Raw genomic sequence first — 16,346 nt, 5'->3', positions numbered from 1 at the left:
CCCCACCCCCACCGATCTCACAACTCCGACCCGGTGCGGTGGTCGCGGCGGCGCGTCGTGCGCCTGCGAGCTAGCTAGGCCGAGGACCGGAGTGGGGCGCTGGGCGGTGACAGAAGAGAGTGAGCACACGGCCGGTCGTTACGGCACCGCCCGGGTGTGCCGTCGCGGCCGCGTGCTCACTGCTCTTCCTGTCATCCACACTCTCCCGCTTCCCTCTTCCTCCTTTTGGCCCAAGCTAGCTTCGCTAGCACGCCGCCGCCGCCGCGCCCACCGCGCCGGCCGGCGCTCTCCGCCACCGCACATGACCCCGTCCGTCTCCGTTTCCGTCTCCGTCCCCGTGCCTGCTGTCATTCTATGCCGCCGTAGAAGTAGAACAGCCTCGCAATTTCGTGCCTCGGAAAGTTTCCATTTTAGTGGAGACTGGTACGCGGTACGGCGCTGCGCGCGCGTGCGTACGCTTTCCCGCACGGATTCCCTCCCTTTCCGCCTCTCGCTTCGTACGAAGAGGCCTTTTGCTTTCACAGATTCGTTCATCGTTTCCGAGGGGATTCAATTCAACCGTTATCTGCTGCGACCTCCTTGGGAAGATGGAAAGCATTTACTGCGCCGCTGATCGATCCAACCTGCAGGTTCCCAAGAATTTCGGATCTTGAAGAACCAAAGGTAATTCTAGTCACGGCCAAATGCACGATTATTTATCAATTTCTACCAGATCTACTTCTCTACTTACATGTTTCGATCCTCTTGCTTTCGTCTACCAGGAACCAGTACTCGGAGTTGTTTTGATAACAGATCAACCTACTGATGATAAGGGGAAGGCAGAGGAAATGCACGGATCGCTCAGATCTGTTTACCACTTGACTCCAGCATGCTCAGAGACCAGGTAAGTGCAGATTTCTTGTGCAGCAGTGCAGCATGCTGTCTCTATGTTCTTCAATTCTCCTACACGTGGCGTTGCTGCTTCTAGTAGTAATTAGCTACCTCCAGACAAGGGTAGGCACTAGCTAGGTCACTGTGGAGTCACTGTTCCATTGGAGACCTCTGTCGTCTTGTACTTATCTTCACATCGAAAGCGGCCGTGCGTGTACTTGTCTTGTCTCTAGAACACTTCCAGTGTGAACACGCTTGCAGCAAGCGTCAGCCGATCAGTTGGTTTAGGAGAGATCTACAAACTACAACTCCTGCTGTTTTACTTCTTGATTAATCAGAATGAAAGCAAAAAAACGTTAGGAGTTAGATTGCATTTGAGAGATAAAATGATACTCTCTTATTTTAATTTTCTCAGATGTAGTAGTCCATCCAGAAATGTTGGTTGTTTTGGTCTTCGATCTTGAATGCAAATGCCAATCTACAATGTAGTATGATCAACATGTTATCCGAAACAGAAAGATGCACCATGTAGAGAAGGTCATGTCACAGTCTAATGACGTTATTTTCACATACTCCAAGACACATTTTTAGTGCCCCCTAGTTCTTATACCTAATGCATTTTTTTTGCTTTTTGTATGTTCCTATTGAATCTCTTGAAAATTTTATCAAGAATGGGGGCTCCCAACTCTAGTCGTGTCTCTGTTTGTCATACTCATATGCTCTAGTTTTCACCTAAACTTTAATCTAAATGCGGCAGTTAGATAGTTTTTCCCATTCACTCCCTTTAATACTCAATAACCCTTCCCAGTCACAGTATATGTTCTTTGGAATTTGACCAGCAGATGAGGAACCTCAGTGCTTGTGCATGTGCTACTGCCACTCGCTTGCACTTGGCATAAGGCAAATGGGATATAAACTAAACAAAATTAATGTGATTGAGCTCCATTGCACATCGAGAAACAACTGCAGACATTGTTCCTTGCATGACATAGAGGTCTACTAATTTGATAGGATCGATGTCAATTGTATTATGTATGAATGTGCTAGTATTCTGCAAAATATTAAGTAATTTGGCGCGTTTTTGGTTTAGGAATAGAAATAAATATTTTGCTTCTACATGTCACGTACGCAGTTCCTGATTTCATTATTATAAATGATTCATCTGTTGGCACATATGTACACAAGCTTGTACCTATGCTTTAACCTTCTGCAATTACATGGTTCTGTCGTAGAAAGGTTAGGTTGTGTTTGGTAGCAAAGTATTCTATGAGTGCTACAGTTTGTAAAAATAACACTATGGTTTTAAATAATTTGAGGTGTTTGGCTACAACATATATAAAACTGCACTTTTAATACCAGTGTTTGCCAAAACTTAAGTGTTTTCTTGGTATTATGTAAAAGGTCCCAACCTCTTTTTTCAAAACTGAGGAACACAAGAAAAACAACTAGATGCCTCGATCTATTCTAACTTCTAAGCTGCTGCCGCCTAGTCATCTTTGGACCCTTGCCGGCCGATGGCTGCCATGGACAAACCGAAAGCCTCTTCGGCTGGTGACCGAAAGGCCTCTTGTTGTCATCATCCGTAACAATGTCAGCTTTGACCAAGAACCTGGTGCACTAAGAGCATCTCCACCGCCGCGCCCCAAACCGTAGGCGCGCCGGCAGAGAGCTATTGGGGATGCCGGCAACAAATGATGGGTTATTGGGGACCACTACACGCACCCGAATAGTTCATCCCCAATACAATTTAAAATTTTGAGAGATAAAAGACACTGATTTTCATTGAAGTTTGTACAATAGTTCGCAGAATTTAAACTAAAAACATAAATAAAATCCTAGACTGCTGATAGAAGACGTTGCAGTTGAGGCTGTCTGCTCCGTCGTTGCCCACGCCTCGCTCCAAGACACAATAATAGTGTCCCCTAGTTCTTATGCAGGCAATGCATTTTGCTTGTAATGGTCCTATTGATTCTCTCGATAATTTTATCGAAAATGGGGGCTCCGAACTCTAGTCGTGTGTCTATGTTTGTCATATGCTCTAATTTTCACTGAAACTCTAAATTATATGCGGCAACTTAATAGTTTTTCCCATAAACTCCCTTTTATACGGAATAAACCATAAGATATTGTCATTTTCACTTAGCATAAGGCAAAGTGAGATATTAACTAAACAGTAGGACAATCTTAATCAGTTTGAGCTCCATTGCGCATCGAGAAGCAACTACAGACATTGTTCCTTACATGACATAGAGGTCTATTTGATAGGATCGATGTTAATTGTACTCCCTCTATGCCACGAAAGTTGTCTAAGAATTGTCAAAATTTAAATGTATCTAGACACCAGATAGCATCTAGATACTTCTAAATTTGACAAACCTTAGACACCTTCGTTGGGGCGGAGGGAGTGTTATAATATGCTAGTATGCTGCGAAATATAAGGTGATTTGGCGCCTTTTTGGTTTATGAATGAAGAAATATTTTGGTACTAAATGGCATACATGCAGTTCATGATTTTGTGATTGTAAATGATTCATAAGAAATATTTTGCTACTACATGTCAATATGTCATGCATGCAGCTCATGATGTCGTGATTGTAAATGATTCATCTCTTTGCACATGTCTACACATGCTTGTAGCTATGCACTAACCCTTTGTTGTTACTTGGTTCTATCTTAGAAGAGGTTAGGTACATTTAAAGGATTCCGAGAAGCGACACATAACTATATGCATCTTCCTAAAGGTATGTGGGAAGTACACAATACATGAACTAAGCCAAGCATCTCTTCTTTGTACCCAAAAAAGAATTTTTCCAGGTGGAAAGGGAAACGTAGGTCCTCCAAAGACATGTAGAGACTAAGGGCCCTTTTGATTCATAGCATTTTTATAGGAATTGTGTAGGATTTAGATCTTATAGAAAAAATTCCTATATAAGTTGTTTGATTCATAGGAACATATCCTATAGAAATCTTGTAGTGTAAATCCTACAAAAAAAAAAGATCATACCTCATGAAAAATTATTTCTGCTACAATTAAACACACTTTATCTTTCCATAGGATTTAAGTATGCACGATATCTCAATCCTATGATTTTCCTATCCTATTAATCAAAGGAATCCTAAGGGATTCATAAGAGGCCAAAAAAAAAATCTACCACTCATCAGCGATATTAAGTGTTGTCTCTACTGTTGGTGCAATACGCGAGATGAGTGATTTTTGTAGCGATCTGTAAGTGTTGTTACTAAGTTATTGAGTCAAGCTGTGTGCATCCATGATTCGTTAGGCTGGGAGAAGTAGTAGTGTTCTTCATTATCACAAAAAAAAAACTGCAGTGCGGCTTTTTTCCCCTGAAAGTCTAGCAGATGTTGGCTCTCCACTCTGATTAAGCAGAGAAATATGTACAATCCGGAAGACAGTAAGAAGTAGAAGGAAAGAAATCAATTAAACGGAAATTGAGAGTACGTACGTTGCTTGAACTCATCAACTGAATCAGGCAACTCCAATAACTTTCGAAGGTTACAAGTTATACTAGTGTGTTTGATGATTGATATCGGCACAAACTTGCTTTTTCATTGGGTAACAAGCCTCCAATGCTTCCTTGTCAACTATTTTCAACATCACCAGAAAGAAGGTTACATGGATTGTTAAACATGCATTTTTTTACAGGAAAGCCATTGCATCCTATTGACAGAGCCATCCATGACTTTCTTTTCTTGATCAACTGGGATCTCTCTCTCCAATTCCATTTCAAGAAACGAAACCATACTGTTTCTACTCCAAGGCAAATTCAGAGAATTTGAAGTCTTGAAGCAGGGAATGTAAAAGCTGAAACTAAACTAAACGAACAGCCTCCAGACCAACATCTTAAAACATTTCTGAGCCTATTATTACAGACCCAAAGAGCCAAAAGCTACCTCCAGATAAGATCTTTTCTGGGTTTTTTTATCATCCCATCATAAGTTAACCGAGCTGTGAGGTAATAATTGATGCGCTTAGCACGAGCCTTTGAGAGCATAGGTAGAGTGTTTCTAACCCATGTAACATGGTGAACTAGTACTGGTGCAATCCGCAGGTTGAACTGTTATTTTTGCGCACCCGGTCATGGAATGGTGCTAGTTGTACTATTTTTTCGATGGTTTGATTGTGCAAATTGAACTCTGATCATATGTCATTTTGGACATAATGCAAAATTGGAAGTGATATCGTTGTATTTCATGTTGTAATTAGTAATCTTTTTTTTTGTGGGAGAGGATACTTTTATTCGCAAAAGTGGTGTGGTTACATTTTACAAAAAGATCCTCTGTAAAGTAGGCTAGTAAAATCCATCGGGTCCTTTGACACCGCCGGAGAACTTAGAACAACACAGCGGCCTTCTTCACTGGGGACTACCACTTTGTCTGGAGTAGAAGATGTGTGCCACCTTGCGTCCTTCATAAGGCCTCGACGTGGAGGTTGAACAAGCGCCAGTAGTAGATGTGGGTGACTGGCAGCCGCCCTTCGGCCATCTGAGTTGGCGGTCGAACTTGTACCGCCGAGATTGTTCAACATGTTAAAGTGGTGCCTAAATCTCTCACCATCTTCCAACGCTAGCGGCCAAAGCACTCTTCTCCCTTTCACCTCGTCCCCACAGCCGGCCAAGAGAGCAAGTAGAGCTCTTAGGAAACTGAGAAGGAGATGGATGCGCTTATTGATAGAGCTCGTGTTGGATCTCTCCCCTTTCGTCTTCCTCCTCGGAGACGCGGTGGAGAATCCCAACAACCAATGTCCCAATGAAGAAGCTCCACAAAGCCTTATCTGCGGAGATGCTCGGCCGTAGCTCCTCCACTTGCCCTAACTCCTGCCACCAAAGTGATGCAGGGAAGAAAACCCGAACAAAGACGCAGCAGATCTGGCCAAAAAGATCTATCAACCTACTCCAAGATGCCACAACGGGACCAAATCCTAAGCTACTACCTATCCTACTAGATCTGGCTCCTCCCCACAGCCATCTCCAACCAGCAATGCCGGCGAGAGATGGCTTGGTTCGGCCCGGCTTTCTCGATGGGACTCAAAACTCAATTTCTGAGATATGGGGGATTTGGGAATAGTTTAAAATAGTCGGCTATCTCATTTAACCGCGATATTTTTGGAGGCTATAAAAGGCTATAACGGGCTATTCCATTTAGCGGTTTTCAAAAATTTAGAATATTTTAGTCATATCTTACCAAAAAAGAAAAACTTTAACTCAAATGTGATTCGTGATACAACTTATGTAACTATTCAAGGAAAACAAGTATTTAATTATTCAACTCACCGAGTTTTATCTAATCATATTGAACGCAAATTTTAGAAAACGAGAAAAAAGAGAAATTCAAAATATAGAAGGTTTAGCGGCTAAATTAAAGGCTAATAAGGGGCTAAATATGGCTATAGCCGGCTATTAGCAGGGTTTTTTTTTCTCATTTAGCCTATAAATGACATAGCCTCAACGGTAGTTTTGCTAAAAGGCTATATAGCTGGGCTATAGCTAGGCTATTTAAAACTTTGGATTTAGTGGAGTCTTTTTTAGATGGATTTGGGGGAGTCTTGTAATTACTAATCATGTATGTCGGTGTTATGGAACCCAGGTACCATGTACACCTGCTGTTGGGTATTTGCAGCGGCCCACTAACAGAAGACAAGGATCATCTCTCCAAGAGACAGGAGGTCTCCGCGAGCGGTGGTGTACCTCGCCAAGGGGTACCTCATGAAGGGTTCAAGACTTAGCCGTTTCAAGGCTATCACAAGGCCTCGCGGAGCTTCCCTCCATGAGAGGTATCTTCAAATATGCCATCAAGATGTCGTCTCGGGAAAGTGGCGTAGGAGCAACGTTACACAAGGATGACACCAGCCATGACGCGGACAGAAGAGGAGTGAAGGTCCAAGTTTGCCTACACGGAGTGAGTTGTCCATTGCCCCCCTTTTCCTAAAGGTGCGGGGGTGGACGGTGCAAGTAGGTTAGGACAGTTGTCCTCTTCCTTGGGTCGTACCCTGGTTACCCCTCAGCCAAGCTTTCTTGGAGAGGAGGGCCAAGGCCTCTATAAAAGGAGAGGCAGGTGCCCAGTAGAAGAGGTCGGTCTTTTGCTGTCCCTCTAGATCCCTAGAAGATGCTCGCTAGATGCCATCGTCTTCTACTTAGAGCAGATGGGGGAAGAGAGGCTTCACCACCCTGTACACCATACTCCTCTCGGAGCAAGATCAATACCACTCCAAGGCAGGACGTAGGGGTTTTACCTCACCACAAGGGCCCTGAACCTGGGTAAACACTGTGTCTCTCTCTGTCGTGTCGTCCTCGCGTTGCTCCTGCTTCCCCGTGTCGACGTTGAGCTTGGAGGGTCTTGACGAGGTACCCAAGTCCCGTCGGATACCGAAACCCTTGACAGCTGGCGCGCTAGGTAGGGGGCTAAAGCACGTCTTCGAGTACCTCGTCGGCATGGAAGGCAACAGGCGCCTTTGCTCCCTGCTTGGCGCCCTGGAGATCTGCTTGGAGCGCACCGCTGCTCCCTCGTTCTGCTTCCCCCGTCGCCCGGCAAGGGCCTAGGGGGCTCACGGATCCCCGAGTGTGCGTCCTCTCCGCGCCGAGCAAGGGAGTTGCTTGTTCGGGGCTCCCCCGCCCCTAACCACGGAGAACGGCCCCCAAGGGGCAGGAGATGCCCCGGGTCCTGCGAGCCGAGGCCATTCGTGGATCTAGGAAGGTGCGTACATGGCACCCTCTTCCCCGGAGGGACAAGGGGGCTATGCCGAGCAGGCACATGGCTGCGCCCGGTGTAACCTAGGGTGCCAATGGAGGCTCCGCGAGCGTGCGTCCGAATTGTCGCCACGGTAGGATGCAGGATACGAGTGAAAGCTCGGCGGGCCTACGACGTCACATGCCCGTTCCTACGCTAGAGCCTACACTACGTCGCGTAGCCCAGGAGTTTCAACCCCGAAACGCTCCGGCGCTACGACGGCCTCGCCGACCCTCTGGAGTTCTTACAACGCTACACCACGGCTGTCCTCGCAGCAAGGGAGACCACCGTGTCCTGGCGCACGGTTTTCCCAGGGCCCTGAACGAGCCAACCCGCCAATGATTGGAGAGCCTCTGGAGACGTTCGTGTCCTCGTGGGGTAACCTCTGTGAACGCTTGATCGCCTGTTTCGCGGTGAACCACGAGCGTCCACCCTCGAAAAAGGATCCGAGAGTTGTGGTCCAGGGGTCTGTAGAGTCTTTGCGGGACTACAGTCGGCGCTTCCGCTTGGTCCTGGACCGAATTCCCAACATCTTCAGCAAGGACATCACGAGCGCCTTCTTTGCTGGAACCTCTCGCCTCGGAGTGAGGGAAGCGCTGGCACGCCACAAATTCACCCCTACTAGTAGGTTGTTCCGTATCATCAACAAGCACATCGAAGCTGAACAGAGACACATCGCAAGCTGCTGCTGAGTCCTAAAGGAATTGTTCTCGTGGCGCCTCTCTGAGTGAGGTGCACGAGACAAGGGGCTGCAGAGGGCGTCGCCTAACACCTCCCCCCATGCGGGTCTTCGGTACGCCTCCTAGCCCCCTCGTTTGGGGGGCGCCGTTCCCCAGGTAACCTGTATGGCTCCAGAAAGGGAAGTACGTCGGTGTTAGGATCGCGTCGCATTCTAGTTCAGCTTCAGCTATTCCCATCTGTTGTTCTATTAAACATGACATAGGGGTCGTCGACGAGGTCCGTCTCCATCAAGGAAATCCCAGCAAGAGACAACCAAGAGGAAGCCCCACGTCTCGCACCCCAAAGAGGCAGGGCTCTCAGGTAACCTCTTAATAAAACACACCCAAGAAAAATATGGCAAGCCTTTCGAGGTGGCGCTGCTAACCCAACGCGAGAAACAATTCTATGCCCTTGCGAGGCTGATCACCTCGCGAGGAAGTCCCCCAAAGGGAACTACCCGGCAAGCCTTTTGATGTGGCGCTGCAGCCGGATGGCAAGCCTCGCGCTAGAGGTGGCGCCCACCCTCATCACGAGGAAGTCCCCCAAAGGGAATTACAATGGCAAGCCTCTTTCGGGGTAGCACTGTGGTCCCAACGCGGGAAAAATGGCAAGCCTCTTTCGAGGTGGCGCTTCCCTCTCAACGAGGGCCTCCCCCAAAGGGAGTCAAGACACAATGGCAAGCCTCTTTCGAGGTGGCGCTGCAACCCAACGCGGGACAATGGCAAACCTCTTTCGAGGTGGCGTTGTTGAAAGGGCACAAATATCGCCTAGAGGGGGGTGAATAGGAGGTTAAAAAAAATTCCTAGATGAGCTTGACAAATGCGGAATAAAACTAGTGTTACTTTGTCAAGCCAAAAGCTATATAGTATGGTTCACCTATGTGCACCAACAACTTATGCTAAGCAAGATAAGCAATTATGTGATAGCAAGATATATATATATATATATATATATATATATATATATATATATATATATATAATTTGAAGCACGAAGGCTATCACAAAGTAAAGTGCATAAGTAAAGAGATCGGATATAGAGATAACTGAGGCACACAGGAGATGATGATTTATCCTAAAGTTCACACTCTTGCGAGTGTTAATCTCCGTTAGAGAGGTGCGGTGGCTTAATGCTCCTGGAAGCCACAAGAGGCCTCACCTTGAGGTGTGGTTGTTCGATGCACACCAACGCCACAAAGGCCTCACCCCAAGATGCGGTAGTCACACCACACACCGAGCGCCACAAAGGCTTCACCTTATTCTCCGGTAACCTTCGCCACAAAGGCCTAGGTCATGGTTCCAATAAGGGATTTCCTTCGAGACGGAAACCGAGCCTTACAAAGGTTGGGGCACACATCCACAATTTAATTGGAGGCTCCCAACAAATCGCCACAAAGGCCTCAAATCCGTCTAGGGTTCTCAAGGGTAGCAACTTTCTTGATTTCACTTCCACGAATCACCGTTGAGAACTCACACCGATGCACCAAATGCAATGGCAAGAACACCACAAAGTTGCTCAAATCCTTCTCTCTCAAATTCCAACAAAGCTACAAAAGCTATTGGGGGAATAGGAGAGGAAGAACAAATAGGAGAACAAAAAATTCTCCAAGATCTAGATCCCAAAGATTTACTCACAAAGAGATGATTTGGTTGCTCAAAATGTGGATCTAGATCTCCTCAAACTTCCTCTCAAATAGATGTAAGAATCATTGGGGTGAAAGATCTCAAGCTCAAAGATCAACAACAATGGTGGAGGAGCTTAAGAGAGAGAGAGGGAGAGAGAGAGCGAGAGAGAGGAAGAAGAAGCGCTGAAGAGAGAGAAAAATAGGCTTTAAAAAGGGGGCAGAAAATCTGCCCGCCGGGCTCGGCCAGGACGACACCGGTACCACCGGTAATGGCTGGCCGGTACCACCTGTACTGGTACCAGTCATTGAGTGTGGGCTACTGTAAACAAGCGCGGGCAACGGTAGTGGTAGCGGTAGCAATAGCAGTGGTACCGGTGGCACCGGTCCAGCTAGAGCGGTACCACCGGTGCGCACATGGCAGCCCACCTCGTTTTTCTTTTCTTTTTAAAACTAAACAAGGTGCAAATTAGAAAAGCCATATCTTGAGTTTGGGAATTCCGAATGGAGTGAAACCAATTTTGTTTTAAAGAGGGCGACATGATCTACCCCAACAAAAAGTGAAATTAGGAAACAAATGGGGATGATTTCTATAAATTTTAGAGGTGCAACCCCTCAATACGAGAAACCGAGAAAATCACCGATATCGAAAACGCAACAAGTGATATATGCGAAATCCATTTTCAATTAACAAGAGCTTATCATGGAAATAACAACTAGCTCTAAAACACCACAAGGATAAGATCAAAATAACAACCAAGAAAGATGATTCAAAGATGCAACGGTTTGAGCTCCCTCTGAAAGATACGATCGAGTTACTCACTTGAGAGCCCTCTTTGATAGTACGACAACTAAACTATAAACCGGTCTCCAACTACACCATGAGACCGGTAATAAAGAAACCCTATCAAGAGCAAACCTTAACCTTGCGCGTTCCACTTGAGCTCGATGATGACAATCTTGATTGAAAACAAGATGGAACGCCTTTGTTGATTGTGCTTGCTTGACGAGGTCTTTCAGATTGCTCCCCCATAATCCACAATGGGAGAGCTTCTTCTTCGGCGCATCTTCACATATCGATGATCACCATATGGATGGCAAGCTTCAAGCATATGCTCTCTTCGAGTTGGCTCATCTTGAACTTGCACTTCATTTCTTCATTCTTCATCATGTTGATGTCTTGAAGTTAAACTTGAGGGCTCACTTCATCTTCATCTTCATCTTCAAGACATACTTAACACTTGATATTCTTCATCATTTTCTTCTTATTGCAACCATGAAGCCAACATATGGTTCAAGCATTGCCTATGGAAAACTCCTACAAATATAACTCAATGCAAACATTAGTTCATAGGGATTGTCATTAATTACCAAAACCACACATGGGGGCTCCATGCAGTTTCAGTTGCAACCCAACACGGGACAATGGAAAGCCTCTTTCGAGGTGGCACTACAACCAAACGCGTGACAATGGAAAGCCCCTTTCGAGGTGGCGTTGCAACCCAACGCGGAACCATGGCAAGCCTCTCTGAGGTGATGCTTCTCTCTCAACGAGGACATCCCCCAAAGGGATTCACATAGCCGACCCCACTCGGGGTGGCACTCCACCCCTCATGAAGGCCTTCGTGAAGGGGACATCGCAAGAAGCTCCTGTCATTCATGATAGGCTCCTTCCCTCCTAGGGGAACGTTCCCCCACATAACGACATGTTTTATCATTTTGTAGAAGGACTTATTCCCTCTTCACGAGGATCTATTCCCTCTTATACGAGGAGGCCTCTTCACGAGGATCTATTCCCTCTGCTACGAGGAGGCTTCTCCACGAGGATCTATTCCCTCTTCTACGAGGAGGCCTCTCCATGAGGATTTATTCCCTCTTCTACGAGGAGGCCTCTCCACGAGGATCTATTCCCTCTTCTACGAGGAAGCCTCTCTGAAGGAGATATGCCCTAGAGGCAATAATAAAGTGGTTATTATTTATATCTTTATGTTTATGATAAATGTTTATATATCATGCTATAATTGTATTAACCGAAACATTAGTACATGTGTGATATGTAGACAAACAAAGAGTCCCTAGTATGCCTCTTAACTAGCTTGTTGATTAATGGATGATTAGTTTCATAATCATGAACATTGGATGTTATTAATAACAAGGTTATATCATTGTATGAATGATGTAATGGACACACCCAATTAAGCGTAGCATAAGATCTCGTCATTAAGTTATTTGCTATAAGCTTTCGATACATAGTTACCTAGTCCTTATGACCATGAGATCATGTAAATCACTTATACCGGAAAGGTACTTTGATTACATCAAACGCCACTGCGTAAATGGGTGGTTATAAAGGTGGGATTAAGTATCCGGAAAGTATGAGTTGAGGCATATGGATCAACAGTGGGATTTGTCCATCCCGATGACGGATAGATATACTCCGGGCCCTCTCGGTGGAATGTCGTCTAATGTCTTGCAAGCATATGAATAAGTTCATAAGAGACCACATACCACGGTACGAGTAAAGAGTACTTGTCGGGAGACGAGGTTGAACAAGGTATAGAGTGATACCGAAGATCAAACCTCGGACAAGTAAAATATCGCGTGACAAAGGGAATTGGTATCGTATGTGAATGGTTCATTCGATCACTAAAGTCATCGTTGAATATGTGGGAGCCATTATGGATCTCCGGATCCCGCTATTGGTTATTGGTCGGAGTGAGTACTCAACCATGTCCGCATAGTTCACGAACCGTAGGGTGACACACTTAAAGTTGGATGTTGAAATGGTAGAACTTGAATATGGAATGGAGTTCGAATATTTGTTCGGAGTCCCGGATGAGATCCCGGACATCACGAGGAGTTCCGGAATGGTCCGGAGAATAAGATTCATATATAGGAAGTCATATTCCAAGTTTGGAAATGATCCGGTGCATTTATGGCAGGTTCTAGAAGGTTCTAGAAAAGTCCGGAAGAAATCACCATGGAAAGTAGAGTCCCGGAGGGACTCCACCTTGCATGACCAGCCAACCCTAAAGGGGAGGAGTCCAAGGTGGACTCCCCTAGGGTGGCCGGCCAACCCACCTCAAGGAAAGGTGGGAGTCCCACCTTGGGTAGGACTCCCTCCTTGAGTAGGTTTCCCACATATGGGAGGTTTTAGTGTTGGGGTCTTATTCAAAGACTTGGACTAGAACTCTTGGTGCTTCCACCTATATAATGAGGGGCATAGGAGAGGGGGCTGACCACTTCAAGCCTCAGCCTTGGCCGCACCCCTTAGAGGGCCGGCGCCCAACCCCCTCTCTCCCCAAACCCTAGCGGTCTCTCTCCTCCACCACATCCCGCACGCTTAAGCGAAGCTCCGCCGGATTTCTCCACCACCACCGACACCACGCCGTCGTGTCTGTCGGATTCAAGAAGGAGCTACTACTTCCGCTGCCCGCTGGAACGGGGAGGTGGACGTCGTCTTCATCAACAACCGAACGTGTGACCGAGTACGGAGGTGCTGCCCGTTCGTGGCGCCGGAAGCGATCGTGATCAAGATCTTCTACGCGCTTTTGCAAACGGCAAGTGAACGTCTACCGCAGCAACAAGAGCCTCATCTTGTAGGCTTTGGAATCTCTTCAAGGGTGAGACTCGATATCCCCTCGTTGCTACCGTCTTCTAGATTGCATCTTGGCTTGGATTGCGTGTTCGCGGTAGGAAAATTTTTGTTTTCTATGCAACGTTATCCTACGAGTGGTATCAGAGCCGTGTCTATGCATAGATGGTTGCACGAGTAGAACACAATGGTTTTGTGGGCGTTGATGCTCTTGTTATCTTTAGTTTGAGTACTTTGCATCTTTGTGGCATAGTAGGATGAAGCGGCTCGGACTAACTTTACATGACCGCGTTCATGAGACTTGTTCCTCGTTCGACATGCAACTTGTATTGCATAAGAGGCTTTGCGGGTGTCTGTCTCTCCTACTATAGTGAAGATTCAATTTACTCTTCTATTGACAACACTAGTATCACCGTTGTGGTTCATGTTCGTAGGTAGATTAGATCTTACTCGAAAACCCTAAACCACGTAAAATATGCAAACCAAATTAGAGACGTCTAACTTGTTTTTGCAGGGTTTGGTGATGTGATATGGCCATAATGTGATGATGAATATGTATGAGATGATCATTATTGTATTGTGGCAACCGGCAGGAGCCTTATGGTTGTCTTTAATTTCATGTTGAGTAGTATTTCAAAGTAGTTGTAATAGTTGCTGCATGAGGTGAACAACCATGAAGACGGCGCCATGAACCTTGACGCTACGCCGACGATGATGGAGATCATGCCCGTTGATGATGGAGATCATGTCCGTGCTTTAGAGATGAAGATCGAAGGCGCAAAGACAAAAGGGCCATATCATATCACATATGAACTGCATGTGATGTTAATCCTTTTATGCATCTTATTTTGCTTAGATCGCGACGGTAGCATTATAAGATGATCCCTCACATTAATATCAAGATAATAAAGTGTTCTCCCCTAGTATGCACCGTTGTACGGTTCGTCGTTTCGAAGCATCTCGTGATGATCGGATGTGATAGACTCAACGTTCACATACAACGGGTGTAAGCCATGTTGCACACGCGGAATACTTGGGTTTGCTTGACGAGCCTAGCATGTACGGACATGGCCTCGGGACAACGGAAACCGAAAGGTTGAACACGAGTCATATGGATGATATGATCAACATTTTGATGTTCACTATTGAAGCTACATCATCTCACGTGATGATCGGTTTTGGTGTAGTGGATTTGGATCGTGTACCACTTAACAACTATGAGGGATGTTGTATTAAGTGGGAGTTCATTAGTAATTAGATTAAAACATGAACTAATTATCATAAACATAGTCCGAGTAGTATTTTGAATTAATTTTGTAGTATTGGCATCCGTTTTCTACCATGCGCTAGTCTTGTAATTGAGATAGAAATCTTGTTAAAATCTGACAAGAAACTTTACGGATTGGTACCGTATTGTTAAAGAATCAAGAATTGATTAAGTCCTATTGCAAACTTTTAGTAAACCTCACATTGTTGATTCAAAGAGCTATGGTTTCAATTAGTACCTAAAGTTATCTTGTCTCCGTGAAACTTGAAGTTCAAATCTGTTTGAAAAGTAAGGAGCTGAAAATTTAGTTTTCGAAATAATCAAGGTATGAGATATATGTGATATCTAAGACCTTATTGCAAGATGATAGAATATAATTTGGTGAGACTACATGAACTCATAAGTTTTATGGGAATGTACGAAGGTTGAAGACGCAAGGCGTCACAATCCTCCAACTATTGGGGCACTAATGATATTCGCATATCCATGAAGTGACCATCCTTAATATGCACCGTTGCTAAGACTCGTCGTTTCGAAGCATCACGTGATGATCGGGTGTGATAGATTCTACGTGTGCATACAACGGGTGCAAGCTAGATTTGCACATGCAAATACCAAGGTTAAACTTTACGAGTCTAGCATGTACAGACATGGTCTCGGAAAGTCCTCATGATATGATGGATAAAATTATGAGTGAAATTGTTCATCATATTACAAGGTTACTAATAGTGAAATCCGGAACACTTGTCATATGATGATCAACTTCAAAATAAGAACCTCAAGGTTATTGGTATCGGACCAACAAACCTAGAAGGTATTAATGTTGAAGTGTTTTTACGAATAATGAGGAAAGCTAAAAGAGAAGCTGCAAAAGATATTTTGGCGAGAAAGAAAGAAAAGACTAGAAAGTCTAGCTCGGATGTATATAAATGATATACATGTTATGATTGTATTCCTAGTTAGGTCACACTATGAAATTCTTGGGTATTAGTACTATATTGGTTGGTATGAAGTGTCATACAAAAACAACGCAATACAAGAATTCAATGGCCTAAGTGATTGACAAGGAATATGATAGGAATGCACGCCTGGAACAAAAATAAAGTGTTATTATGTTCATCGTTGGCATTCTATCTAGCCCTTAGAATTTATAATAAAGAACTTAATAATTGTTATTTTGCTCTGGTCAAATGAAAACAATGAGTTGTTTAAATTATGACATTACTCCATGTACGATGGATAAGTTATTATAAATCTTAATGGTGAAACACACATACATAACACTGACGCTAAAATGCCATAAGGCAAATGATTTGAATTCCACTTATTTGTGGAACCGCCATTTCACTACAAGAAAAGTTTCCATGGCCGACGAAGTTGAAGTCGCGCCGTGGTTGCTGGTGTACCATGGCCGACGATTTTGGGTCCCTCCGTGGTGCATGTCAAAACTTTTTTTTTCTCGTTTTTGAGGCCACCTAGCCCGACGAAAGCGGCCAAAACGTCGCGTATGGTGGCCGGGACGTGGTGCA

The 16,346-nt window shown here is 45.0% G+C and overlaps 1 long non-coding RNA gene across 2 annotated transcripts; it reads left to right on the top strand.

Annotated features, from left to right (window-relative positions):
- The first annotated feature begins 358 nt into the window (after window positions 1-358).
- LOC124687724 lies at window positions 359-1,996 on the top strand. 2 transcript variants are annotated; one of them, XR_006998287.1, is made up of 3 exons: window positions 359-663; window positions 762-883; window positions 1,713-1,996. It is a non-coding gene; the product is annotated as an uncharacterized LOC124687724 (long non-coding RNA). The 2 variants fall into 2 exon arrangements; XR_006998286.1 differs by lacking the exon at window positions 1,713-1,996 and having other exon boundaries at window positions 762-1,440.
- Window positions 1,997-16,346: the final 14,350 nt, after the last annotated feature.

Source organism: Lolium rigidum, chromosome 2, assembly GCF_022539505.1.
Source record: "Lolium rigidum isolate FL_2022 chromosome 2, APGP_CSIRO_Lrig_0.1, whole genome shotgun sequence".
In the NCBI taxonomy this organism is placed as follows: Eukaryota; Viridiplantae; Streptophyta; class Magnoliopsida; order Poales; family Poaceae; genus Lolium; species Lolium rigidum.
This window is presented reverse-complemented; position numbering and strand designations above follow the sequence as displayed.